This window comes from Cryptomeria japonica, chromosome 7, assembly GCF_030272615.1.
Source record: "Cryptomeria japonica chromosome 7, Sugi_1.0, whole genome shotgun sequence".
Lineage (NCBI taxonomy): Eukaryota > Viridiplantae > Streptophyta > Pinopsida > Cupressales > Cupressaceae > Cryptomeria > Cryptomeria japonica.
Window position 1 is genome coordinate 329,390,745 of NC_081411.1, and position 14,442 is coordinate 329,405,186.

At 36.6% G+C, this 14,442-nt stretch overlaps 1 long non-coding RNA gene across 1 annotated transcript; it reads right to left on the minus strand.

Moving 5' to 3' along the window:
• Positions 1-11,236: 11,236 nt before the first annotated feature.
• Positions 11,237-12,073, minus strand: LOC131026944 (uncharacterized). The gene is made up of 2 exons (XR_009102415.2): positions 11,806-12,073; positions 11,237-11,582 (listed from the first exon to the last, which is right to left on the minus strand). It is a non-coding gene; the product is annotated as an uncharacterized LOC131026944 (long non-coding RNA).
• Between the last annotated feature and the right edge of the window lie 2,369 nt (positions 12,074-14,442).

The window sequence follows — 14,442 nt, forward strand, 5'->3', positions numbered from 1 at the left end:
GGCAATCCATGAACTATTCCTCCTCATTTTTCCCTAGATTCTCAGAACAGTGCCAAGATAATCTTAGAATTTTAATTTCTAGTTTGCAGCTCATCACAAATTCTCAAACCAGAAAATGTTGTGCCTTGGTCCTATCAGTTAAAGCTCAAATTTTGGTCATAGGTGCACAACAAAATTCCATTCCAAGATCTATATTTGTTATCTAAATTATGTTGTTAATCAATCTATTTTGTTCTTCTTTTATTCATTTGTATTCATCTTCTCTACATAGTTTCATATTCTCTCATATTTTTCATATTCCTTTTGATAGGAGTGAAGAAATAGAAACACTAAAATTATTCCTTTTACTTTCTTTTACACTTGAGTTAGTAAAAAAGAATCACTTCTTTAGGTTCTTTCATATTCTAATGTTTGTATGAAAGTGGTTTTAGGTCCTAATTCTACCTGATTCCATTTTTTTAATACATGAAAATATACAAGACCAAGGAACAAAAGGGGTTGAATCATATTAGAATTTAATAAACTTGAGAAAGGATGGATTCCTAAGTCGCATATGCTCAAACTTAAAAGAAGACTTATGCTTGGGTAGAGGATTCCCAAATGAGATAATTACCTGGATAGAAAAATGGTCTAATCTAGAAAGTGGAAAACTTTTTTATTGGCCTAATTGATAAGTAGAAATCTGTTTTTGATTCAAGAAGAATTGATCTAGTCTCTTAGTAATGTGGAGGAATTTTTTCCTTCTATTACTCCATGTGACTTTACCATTTAGTGATATAAAATTTGATAATAAATTATGAGCGACAAAATATCTTAAATCATGAAGAGTTTTGAGAGGTGGAATAATACCTCAAAATTAATCTTGTATGGAGAGAGTGGCATTGAAATCCCCACCAAGGATAGCATTTTCTTTTTCCATTGTGGCAAGAATTACAAACAATAAATCTGAGAGATTCTTTTTCCCAATTGAAAAATTAGGACCATAAACATTTATGAAATAGGATTTTGTATTTAAAATAAAAACCTAAACTAAAATTTGTATCCTTTGTTGCTAATGCATAAGAAAGATATTAGTGTCCATGGAGAATATTCAGAGTGAATGGGCTCTTCAAGGTTACTCCTCAAGACCTCAGGATTTCTCCTTAAGATCTTAGCAAACCTAGAGAAATCAGTGCAGTTCCAAAATCAATAATATAATCAAGGCCCCCTTAGGAGGTAGAACAACTGGATGTGTTTCCAAAAATCCTCGTGCTATCAGAAGAACGAGAATATTAAAAATCATTTCTGGTCGGGTCTTTGGGCACACATTCCAAAACAAAGTTCAGTCTCTCCTCGTCAGTCTGCCATTTCTTAGCAAGCTTGTAAATAAAAACATATGTTTAATGATGCTTCTAAACACCAAAGCTTAGAACCTTGGGCTAAGGAAGTAGCAATAGGCCCAAATAGAATCCTTATTTCATATAGGGAATAGAGAATTGTTCCACCCAAGCAAGCCTCGTCATATCACTAGCACTCTTAGGTCCAAAATTTGCAATCTCACCCTATAGCTACATCCACACTGCCTTTCAGGGGTCAGAGGATCTTGGATTTCAAAAAACCTTTCCCCTCATGGAAAACACCTATCTTTGATCACAAGGTTCAAAAATGGAACAGGAAGTCCATGGGAAGCCTACGATTGCTCAATTCAAAGAAAATGCTTTCTTTGTAGAATGGTGTGGTAGTGCTGGGAATAGCAAAGAAATAATCACCTAGTGGACTTCTTCCTTTCCAGGTTTGATTTCTACTAGATAACTACAAAATGATTTTTTCTTCCTAGAATGTGTGGACTCGACATTGAAGAAATCAATCATGAAAGGTAGCCCATTGTTTTTTCAAGGTTTGACCTTTCACTTTCTAGACTGGAAACTAGGCTTTGATCCAGTGAATCATAGATTTGAGAAAACTCTAGTGTGGCTTTCATTAGTGGGCCTCTCATTTGATTTTTGGTGTTTGAAGGCTTTTTTGAAGATTAGTGATGCATTAGGATCTTTAGTGGGGATTGAGGTGGATTCCCTGAATGGCCTCAAAGAGGATGTAGCTAACATATATGTTGAGCTTGATCTTAAGAAAGGATTTTATAGTGAAATAGAAATCATTTCAGAAATGGGTAGATGGAAATAGAAAGTGCTGAGATTGGGAAAGGAAATCCCTAGCAAATGTATCCTCTGAAATCAAAAAGTTAAAAAATGCTCATTGGTAGCTTCTATAGGAGTTCTGAACCCAACACGACTGCCTACAGAGAAAAGCATTGTTGGTCTAGATCTTTAGATGGGGGTCAAGGGAATGGAAAACCTATCGGAACCACCTATATTGGATGTTGCCCAAGCAAGAAACTATGCTACTCTGCAATCCCAAGATACAGTCTTAGCTCCTCCACCTGTTTCTCCACCTCCTATAGACTCACAACTCCTTCATACTTCTAGAACAAATCAGCTTTTAAGAGAGAAGCCAGGTAAGGTGATTCAATCTATTCATTGTTAGGGATCTCAGACTTCTCTGCCATCTCCTTTAGGTTGTCCTCCTCTCATTTTATCTCTTATTATCAAGATCCAACCACAAAAGACTACTAGGAGTTTGTTTGGTCAAAATAAAACTCGCTCTCTGAGCAGAGGTGTATTCAATATATTCTCCCAACCTCCTGCTAAGGTTTCCAAAAGGAAGCATAGTCTAAAGACGAAAGAGACCAAGGGAAGCTCATCTGCTAATAAAATCTTGTAAAAGTAAACCTATGCATCTTGCTAAAATATTACAGGAAGAGGATGTTATTGAAAAGGACCTTAAAGTTGATCTGGTGGAGGAAGATGAGCCACACTTATCTAAAGGAGAGATCTCCGCTTTTCCAGATAGTTTTCCAACAAAGCAAAATTTTAATCTTTCGGGGTAGAAATTCATTATCCACTTCTGTTGTCACCGCCATTAATACCTCGGGGTCTGGATTTGTCTATAGATCAGAATACCCAGAAAATTCTTCAGGAATTCATTCAATAGAGGATGAAGACTTGGACTCAGTCTTAGATACTCCTCTAGTAGTATTGCACTCATAGATTAAGGAGAAAATGAAACTAGGGCTGCATTAGAATCAAGAGGGTTTGGAGAAACCAACTTTTGGATCTTCCCCTCCTAAAAAGGGTCACAAATCCCTCATTGAAGCTAGAGCCCAAGATGGGGCTGTGGAGAATCAATCAAAACTACGAGATCTCTGGAAAGTAGGGAAGAGAAACCCTCTTCCTTAACAACAATGAAAATCCTATCATGGAATGTTAGGGGACTCAATGCACCTAACAAACAAAGGGTGATCAAAAGAAGGATTCTTTTGGTTAGCGCAAACATCATCCTCCTACAAGAAACTAAGTTAGAGTGTAAGAAAGAAGTCTCATTTGGTAGTGGAATTAATCCCTTCTTTCAGGCATCTTTGCAATTAATAGTGGCCTCAGAAGGGGCCTCTGGAGGCTTAGTGATAATTTGGAAGTCTTCCAGAGTCAAAGTTGAGTGCATCGCTTCTAGTAGAAATTGGCTTCTAGCCAAAACTACTCACCTTCAGTCAAACTCTTCCTTTTTTGTTATAAATGCTTATGGCCTAGTGTCCTCACTCAAAAAACAATGGTTATGGCTTTCTTTAGATGGATTCATATCCCTTTTGGCCGAGGAACAACTCATCATAGGAGGAGACTTCAATGCCATTAGGAATGCTTTAGACAAAAGGGGAGGCATTAAACGCTTAGGTTGATCGTAGTAGGATTTCAATGATTGGATTGAAAGGAATGGATTATTAGAAATCGACTCAGGGGACTCCTTCACATGGACAAATAGAAGGAAAGGTTTTAGGAATATTGCAGAAAAAATATATAGATTCTTCTCGCAGGTTGACTTTAGATCCTTTCCCTTTCCTTTCACCTGTGTTGTCCTCCCATGCTTAGGATTAGATCACTATCCCATTTTGCTTTCACTTCAAGGTAACCAATAAATTTTTAGAGCTCCATTTAGGTTCGAGAATATTCGTATGAAAGATCTAAACTTTCTAAATTTGATTGAAAATTGATGGAAGGAAGCATCATTTGAAGGATCAAAACTCTTTTTCTTTATTGCAAAGTTAAAATTAGTAAAGCAGAAATTGCTTCAATGGAACTTTGAGCATTTTAAAAACATTTTCTCAACTAAAAAATCATTAGAAGAGAGATTGGCAGCTCTAAATGACAAGATCACTTCAATGGCAATGAATCAAGAATCCTTTCATCAAGAAAAGGACATCCTTTTGGAGTATGAGGATATCCTTTCAAAATAAGAAATCTTTTGGAAATAAAAGTGTAGAGAAAATTGGCTCAGAATGGGGGATAAAAACACCAAGTTTTTCCATAATGTCACAAAACTTAGAAGGAGCAAGAATTGGATCTCAAAACTGGAGACAAAGCAAAATCATATCTAAGAGGACCCTGAAGAGATAAAGAAAGAGATCACCACTTATTATTTCAACATCTTAAATAACACAAAAGGATCTCAATTGTCTGAATAAGAAAAGTTTCTGGAAGTGATCCCTAAGATCATAACAGATGAGAAGAATCAGAAACTAAATGAGAAAATCAATTTGGAGGAAGTATTTCAAGCCCTAAACCAGCTTCCCTTTGGAAAGGCTCCTAGCCCGGATGGCTTCCCTGCAGATTTTTTTAAGAAGTGCTCGCATTTATTAGGTCAGGAGCTTACAGAGGCTTTAGAATGCTCAAGAAGATCAGGAAAAATTGTTAAAGAAGTCAATAATATGTTTATTGTGTTCATTCCAAAGAAGGAGAAAGCAACAAATCTGGTGATTTTAGACCCATCTCTCTATGAAACACAGTTTACAAAATCCTTTCAAAAGTCATGACAAACAGAATGAAGCCTCTCAATTCTTGATGGGGTTATTGTGGTGCAAGAAGCAATCCACACTCTTCAAAGCATGAACAGACCAGGTATGATAATAAAATCAGACATATCAAAAGCTTATGATAATGTAGATTGGTGTTTCCTCTACAAAATCATGCAAGCCTTTAGCTTTGCCAAATAGTGGATCAACTGGGTCTATGATAGCATCTCAACACCAAAATTTTCAATCTTGATAAATCGAAAGCCAATAGGATTCTTTTCTTCCTCTAAGGGCATTAGACAAGGAGATCCTATATCTCTTTTCCTCTATATCATAATGGGGGAAGCTTTAGGAATGGCAATCAAAACAAGACATACTAATAATTTACTAGAGGAAATTAAAGTAACCAAAAACTTTGCAGTTGCTCATCAACAGTTTGTAGATGATAATCTCCTCTTTGGGGCAGCAAAAATCAAGGAAGCAACTCACCTAAACCAGCTATTATAATCTTATGGAAAGACCTCAGGCCAAATAAGAAATAAGGATAAATTTTTTTTTTTCTTTTTCTCCACCCCAAATCTCCTACAAGCCAAGATTCTAAGAAATCTAGATTGCAGAGGAGGATCTCTCCCATGTATACATCTAGGCATCCCAATAGATCGAGGTCTAAGGAATACTAAATTTTGGGATCCTCTAAAGTAAAAAGTGGAATGAAACTCAAACTCTTGGAAGGGGAAGTGGCTCTTTTGGGCTGGAAGGCTAGCGATGATTCAAGCAGTGGTTTTGTCCCTACCTATTTACTTATTATCCATCTTATCCCAGCTAGTGCAAACTCCTTTATAATTAAGAAGATGAGAAATTTCATTTGGAAAAACACTGAGGAAAAGCACAGAATTGCCTTAATTGCTTGGGATAAAATAATCAAACCCAAGATAATGGTGTGTTTAGGCATCAAGGATCTAAAATTGCGAAACAAAGCCCTAGGGGCTAAACTAGTATGGAAGTTCATAAAAATCCTAACAGCACATGGGTCAGAATGCTGACAACTAAATATTTACCAGATTAGGATCCTCTTAATCTACTAAGAATAAGCAATTGCCTCAAGGGATCTAGAACTTGGAACTTTATAATCTCCTGCAAAAAAATGATTTCAAAATCAATCTCATGGGATATTCACGATGGTTCATCTAGCCTTTGCTAGGATGATTCTTGGGGAGGTTATCCCTTTGTTACAAACTCCCTCAACATTCCAATAATAGAGCATTGGTTTAAACAACATTGAGGCATTCAAGTTAGAGACTACATGGTAGAGGATAGCACTACGAATATACAAAGTTGGAGGTGGAAACCAATGGTAGGATTGCCAATCCTAGGGGAAGATCTAGAACAACTTTTAGACCAGCTAAAAGCAAGAAACATTAATCTTAGAAAAGGAAAAGACACCCTAATTTGGGCATCCTCCAAAACAAGGCAGCGTAATTCTAAAGATGGCTACAAAGTTCTAGTCAGTAATTCAGATCAAGAAAAGCAAGACATACCAATTAAGTTATTTTGGAGCACTAAGATCATTCCAAAAGCAAGGATTTTCATGTGGCTAGCCTTTCGGAAAAAAATCCTAATTGCAGAAAAGTTCACTAAAATGGGGTATGAAGGACCATCTAGGTGCATTATGTGTAAAGCATAGGTAGAGACAGTGGATCACCTCCTTCTGAATCACCCCTATGCTTCTAAATATTGGCGTTAGCTCTGTGCTAAACAAGGGCGGATCACAGCCCTGCCAAATGACATTAATTCCCTTTTTCAATGTTGGCCTCACCTAGTGAAGGAAAGCATCTTGAGTCAAATTATGGAAGTGTCCCCATCATGCCTAGTCTGGGAAATTTGGAAAGAAAGGAATCGCAGACTATTTGAAGACAAAGCCAAAAGGTTTGAATCAATCCTAAACTCAATTGAAACGACAATTGTGGACATAGTAAATTGCAAACTAGCTTTTTGATTGGAACCACCCAAAATTTTCTCTTCTTGGGATGAAAGCATAAGAAAAATTTTGCAAGGAATCAAGATTCCTCCATCTTTTGGGCAAAAAACCAACTCTAGAAAGGAAGCTACCTGGACCCCTCTAAAGCTCAGCTGGCTAAAATTAAATTTTGATGGTGCCTCTAAAGGCAACCTAAGCCCCTCAGGCATGGGATATGTAATCAGAGATCACTGAGGATCAATCATAGGGAAAATGGCAAAGCCAATTCCACCGAACACTTACAGTATAGCAGAATTCAAAGCCTTACAACTAGGACTGATGGATTTCATCAAGCATGGTTTAAAAAACATCATAGTGGAGGGAGACTCAGAGATAGCAATAAATGCAACCAAGAGGAAAAATACCCCAAACTAGAGACTATAGGCAATTCTAGACAACATAACATAAAATCTAGCAAAATTAGAGCATTATGAAGCAAAACATATCTACAGAGAAGCAAATTCAATGGTAGATGCCCTCTCTAAATCAGTAGCCCAAGGAACCTTTATTCATTAGTGGGATCAGGGAGCTTGGTAGCTTGGACTAGTAGAATAGGTCAGATCAGCAAGAATGTGTTCCTTGGGTCTATTGAGTGCAAGGGAGGGATTCAATATAAGTGAGGAAATCCAGGAAAGGATCTCTTTCTAAATCAAAGAAAAGGTCTTAGGCACTCAAGTTGGGAAACAGCTACTCTTTTTTGAATTCAAATCTTTACATAATTTTGGCAAAATAGAGGGCCCGGTCCCAGTGACGCCATCTTAATGCACTCTCAAATCAAGCCTTTCCTTTTTCCGCTTCTTGAAATCTAGCAGGCGAGAGCCAGGATTCCGTAGGATAGTCATCTTATCTAAGCTAGGGAGATTTGGCTTGTCCTAGATAAATATACTTTGCCACCTTTGTATGTGAATTTAATGCAAAGATACTCCTCATAATTAGGCATTAAAGAGAGTGCTCGCCAGGCTATACTTAGCATATACTGCAAACCGTTATCATTTCTTATGCTACTAAAAAATCATTCCAAAGATTAATCTGCTTCAATCCTTCTCTTGTCTGAAACCTCTTCAATTGCCAATCATGTCTAGTGAGGAACCATATGGGTTTATTATGAGTGTTTATGCAAGGCCTACTTCTTGCTTTGGAGCAAACACTCCCATTTCTCTCTTGGCCTCAACGCGCCAAGTATTGTTCAGAAGAATAACAGACTTGAGACTGAAGTGACTCCTGCTCTACACAGAGCCTTCGGTTATCTTGGTAGTTAAAATGATACTAAGTAGTGGGCATTTGAATAGGGAGGAGTATCCTCAAGATACCGCAAGTATATCATCCAAGTTCGTCGCTTCCATGCTGGACATAAAACTAGCTAAACAAGTCATATGGAGCCTTACCAAGAAGCTATTTCATGAAGAAATCCTTCAAGAACTCCAAGAAATTCTTAATAAGGCGCTTCATGAATCTGAAGCCCCTCGGCCGAGCGAAAGGATTATGTTCAATGTTTATGGGGAGCTAATAAAGTATTACCCCTTCCTACTAGACCTTAAAGGTAAGGGCCTAGACAAACATAGGGCATTTGCTGGACTACGGCTCAGAGACCTCAAGTGGCAGTTCATGGGGGAAAATCCGGAAGACTAGGGTAGAGAGGAAGAAATCATTCAATTTGCAAGATTAAATGGAATCCTACCTCCTAAAGCCGAAGAAGAGGATCCCCAAGCCGAATAGGGTTGTCGAGGTGGTTCCAGAAGGGTGCACCGTGGGTCAGGTCGCGGTCAAGGCCGTCGTCCGGGTAGAGGTCGAGGAAGAGGGAGAACTTCTTCTTCTCCAGCCAAGCCCTTGGATGAAATTGAAAGCTAGGTTTTTTAATTTGGTTATGTTTTTTAAGACATTTTGATGCTTATAGCTGGACATTGGTATTAGTTAAATTTTTGGCTATATAATCATGGTTAAAATCTCTCTTAATCTAGCAGTTGAGAATCTGCTACTTAAACTTTTTATAGTTTATATGATCTTCGATGTCATAAACCTGGTAGTTTTTTGGAATGATAGATGATGATGCATATGGTTTACTGTTTGCCTTGAAACTTTTTTCTCGAAAGTGCTGAGAATGGTTTCAGTAGCATACAATAAGTTTTTTTGATCCTTCATCATTCATCTATACTTATACTGTAATTAGCTATAATCAATATAAAAACTCGACTCTGCCTTTACTGATCGAATACAATTGATTGTTTACAATATATATCAAACTCCGCTGAAGCTGAACAGAAACTTCCTATATTATTCTGAACAAGATTTGAATGAGAGTCATTGCACGAATACTTCGGAGAAGGGATGGAGATTTGAGGAGGAATAGGAAGTGATATCCTCGTAAAACTGGTAAATAAATCTTTGGAGGAGACGAAACTCACTACGTCAACTATCTTGACAAATTGATTCCATTGAGGAAACAAAAAGGGTTTACTAGGTAAACCATTAGACCATGCTGAACAAACAGAGTGCCAAATCGAAGGAGACAACTTAACTTTAAAAAATAAGAAAATTCCATATGATCAATAGAATATTTCGCTATTAAAAGTCTCATGGTCATTTGAAAAACGTCCTCAACTTGGTTCAATACTGAGAAGCAAAGTGGGCTGAAGCTTGACTTACAATCTAGCTATAAAAAAATATAGGACATTGTAGATGCTGGATCTGATTTCAACTTAGGAGATGATTGAAGGACTAGGAATCGTTCGTTTAATAGCTTAGAATCTTAGATCATGTTTTGATCATTGAGAAGAAGAGGGGAAGGTAAAATATTAGACGATACAGAAGGATCTAAAGGAAAACTCGAAGATTGCTCAGCTCTAACTGATTGACAGAAATGCCAAGAAGCAAGGCCCAAAATTTCCAGGAAAAGAAAATGATATTGAATTTGAGGTAAGGGAAGAGAAAATTTGGGAACCTTTACATTTGAAGGCTCCGAAGCCAAATCATTAAAAAGATCCTTCAAACATTGACACTCCAAAGTGGAATGACCAAACAAATGACAGATAGTAAAAACTGTATCGGGCATTTCTATAAGGGTATTTTGAACCTAGACTCCAATTTTAGATAGAATGTGCATTGATTTTGGAATCTCCTTAGAAGCGTCTATTAAAATACACATGCGCATAGGAAGAGATGCATCAAGAAAAAAGTGAAGGTTGTTTTTGGGAAAAAAGAAATACCCATTGGGTTCCCTATAATCTCAATGAGATTCATTTCCCTATACTCCAAAAGTAAGAGGGAAGTTGGAACTAGAATGGGTTAAACTTCATTTGATGGAGATAATTATTAAACTTTTGAGACCAGATATCGATCCCTGATTTGATGTTTATGATTCTTCCTGAAATGGTAGCAGTGGACGGGGGCGTGGTACGCGTCTGTAGGTGGTCGTGGCTGTAGAAGGGGTCGAGGCCGTGCTTCAAGGACCTAATTCATGCTGCTGGTACTTTCCAAAATAGAGAGATATGCATCCTTTTGTTTTTTTTCATTAAGATCTGTATAGACAAAAAATTGCTAGTTGTTTTGTTTTTTCTTTCAGTATGATCGTGGTGGACAATACCGTTTTGCTTTGTGGTGGTTTAACCACTACCCTGATCAACAAGGATCCTTTTTTGTTTATTTTGTGAAAACAATTTTTATTAATATAAATTTTTTGACTCTTCCTTTATCGATCAAAAAAGGACAGAAGGATTTTTGCAGGAAGGGCTTTGGATACCCTTGATGAAGTGATCATTGGAGTACTAAAAGCCCTCATTAAAGGGTTTGTAAAAATCTGAGTTTGGAACGAAGGGAACTATACTGATAGCGATGGAATTAGGGAACGTTCCAGGGCTACACTGAGAAAACGGTATACTATTTGGATAGGAAGCCACTGAAGCATCATCACCCCGATAAAATCAATTAGGAATAGTACTGGAACTTGACTCTGGCCATTTCCCTGGATTCGACCCAATCCTGCTAGTCTAATGATGGTGTTGAAGGGGATTTTTGACATTAGCACAGGAAAACATTGCATATTTCAAAAAAGGATCTGTTCGAATTGGACCTAATTCTCTACCAATTTTTCTAAACTATTAATCATTGTTGCAATGTTCTTTATTCTACAATGTGATTGAAAAGTTACTATTAATTTAATCTATGCGATTATTTTTTTTATTACAGTAAATAAATGTGTTTCTATTAACTGTACTTTCATAAAAGATCTTCGATTAAATTTTACCTTTAAGTTTCTATTGGCATATCTCTTGAACGTCCTATAGATGCAAGAGCTAACTTTATTATATTTTCCTTTAAGATACACAAACATACAAGTAATATAATAATAAAAAACAGAAACAAAATGTATTTAATTTTACAGTCTTTTAGCTATTATCCTTCTACATTCCAAAAGCCCTATTTAAATGTTTATTTATTCCGTCAAAGTAATTGACTACTCTTGCAATCCATGGTAGCTTCACATTCATGTAATGGCCGTGCTTCATTCACCATGAAAATCCGAGGAATTACAGTTATTGCACCTCATACATTGCAATAGCTCTATTTAATTTGTTCTTTACTCCCCTCAGATTCATCTAATGAATATGCTTCATCCACTATGACAATCATAGATAGATTGTGAATTCCATATCAATATCAATCCTTTTGATAATAGGACAATGCTCCTGCTACCTACATAACAATAATGACATGAGTTAAAACAAATAGAGAAATTGCTTAGCATAATTAAAAAAAAATATCTTTTCAAGGTAATCTTATAGGTTTTTCTGATGATTTTAAGATCACCAGGATAGGACCTTGATCACCCGTAACCTATCTTCAATATACCTGGCAATAAGTAGTTACATCATACTATTATGATGCTATAAAATAGAAAAATTGTCTCTGATCTCACCTTATGAAAATTTCGATATATGATATTCTGAATACTATTACGAAGAAATTATTGCTCTATGAATAAACGATCATGAAGGGTCTGGCATGAGAAGTAGAGCACGTACGACACCAAGCATGACCTGCACATAATATTTGTGAGTCATAAACATGATTATGATAATATGGGCAAGTCATGCTTGACGGAGTAACAAGCTCTGCCTCCTAATGCAAGACTCCGCCACGAGTCTCTCCCATCTTAAGAATGCACTGAACAATTTATCCATAGAACTCAGAGAGGAGGCAGATGCATATTGGTGACGGTACATTAATGCTTTAAATAGCTTCATAAAAATGCAGTGACTAGACAGGGTGAATATATTCAAAGGAAAAGGCATTTGATAAGCGAACATTTTGTGAACAGACAAAGTGAATATATCCATCTTGGCCTCACAAAATAAGATTCGATCCTTTGGTATAATGGTTTCGACTCGATATCTGTTCTGCTATACACGTGTATATGTTTGTAAGAGAATATTTGTCCATATTATTTGAATAAAGTTGAAATTACAAATACCGTGAACTTAAAGTTTTTGTCGGAATATCAAATCGCCACACGAAAAAAAAAAGGATTTGAAATATGTTCGCGAATCTGAGGAATGCTTGTCCAGATCACCAATAATTCACAGATTTATGCTATTTGTAAAGTATGTTTTTGATCGTTCATTGAGTTATTGAAATGGAGCATCTACAATTCATTATGGAAAACAACTGGTCGCCTTGTTTGAACATATAGTCATCAACATGGAGGAATTAAGAGAAAATATTTAAAACCATATATATATATAGATATGGGGTTCAACAAATATTGTTTAATTTAAAATAATTTTTAAAAATATTTACATAGTTAGAAATGCCACATCTTGATTCAGGGTTGAATTTGTATATTTCTTTTTGCGTAAATTTAGTTATGCTTTATTGTTTATCTATATATTTATGTATGTAATTTCAATTTAATTCATTTATTTGTTTGATTCTAATTATTATTTAATCATTAATACAAGGGGCAAAATGAGCGAGAATTCACAATCTGGAGTTTTGCAACGAAACTTGAGTTGGGGTGAGGATGCCCTTAGTGATCCTCTTCCTCCTCTGGATCCTTTTGGTTTGCAAAGCAATCACATTCCTCAATGGGTGTTTCAGAATGGGAAATGGGTTGATGTGCTTGCTTTGGAGAAGAATGAGTGGTGCCGCAGGAATAGTGGGTGGCCGAGGTCTAATTACTTCAAGGGTTTCTTTCCTCTATAGAAAAAGAAAGTAGCGAGACCTAATTTGAGGCCCTCTTGGGTTTCATCTATGAATTTTTGAAGAATCGGGGGGTTTGGAAATAGCAATTCTCATTCTGGTAAGGTGGCGGTTGAGAATTCCACAGGGGTTTCGTGACCATCTATGACAATCCCACCCATTCAGGATAAGGAAAAGCCCTTGAGTAACGAGCCCTCGATGGACAAGGTTTGGTTGTTGATACCTTGCATTTCTGCAATTGAAGCCCCATTTGACAAAAAGGTTAGCGATATGCATTTGTTGGTTGTATTAATTCAGGTTTGGGGTGATAACATTTTGCTCTCCAAGCTTCATCATAAAATTCACTTGCTCTGGTATGGTACGCTTTATTTTCGGGTTCTTTCTTTGAGCTCTTTCATTGTTATCTTTGATTCTGAGGATGCTAAACAACAAGCTTTGGTAAAATCATTTTTTTGGTTTGGTCGTAATTTAATTTTTGTTGAGAATTGGAAACCCCTTTTTTCTGCTTCTCAGGATATTGTAAAAAGTATCCCTACTTGGTTCTCGTTGCCTGGGCTTCCATATGAATTTTCTGACCCTGCTATTTTGCAAAAAATTGGGGATTCATTTGGAAAATTTAATCATTCGCATTTGGTATTTGAGGATGGGTTTTTAGGCTTAAGATCTGTGTGTTGCTTTCTTCATTCTCTATGGTCCCTTGTAATTGTAATTTAAAATCTATTGATGGGATTTGGTGGAAAAGTATTGTTCATGATTCTAAATGGTTTGTTAAGTCTTCTGTGGTCATGGATTCTACTTTATTTACTTCCCCTAAAGGATTGTTGTTCAGTGATAACATGGTTCGGCCCTCAAAATCTGTTAATATTAATTTTGAAAATCTTGATTCCTCTATCGGACATGAAAATCAAATGCACATTGCTTCTCACCCTAGGTGTTTGTCAAAATAAGGGGATTTTCTGCTTTAGGGCCTCCTAATAAGGGGAGTTTGGCTATGAATTCTACTAGTCTGCCTCAGGGGGATTCTCACCCTTTGGTTAATGGGTTTGAGTCGACTTCGTTTCTTTCTAATGAGAGTTTAATTTCTCAAGTTCAGAGGCTAGTTTCTGAACATAATATTACTCTAAATACCAATGTTATTGATAAGGTGGTTTATGTGATTGATCAAGACTTGATGAAATTTAATTCCTCCTTAGTTATCCCCCAACCTACAATCCCTTTGAAATTCTCAGTCCAGATAAAGCTCAAGATTGTGAGAATGCTCTGTGTGTGGTCAGTAATGTTGAATTTGACCCTGTAAGTAACAAGTCATTGGTTCAGATTCCTTAGTCTCCTTCCTCTCCTACTCCTTCTCCTG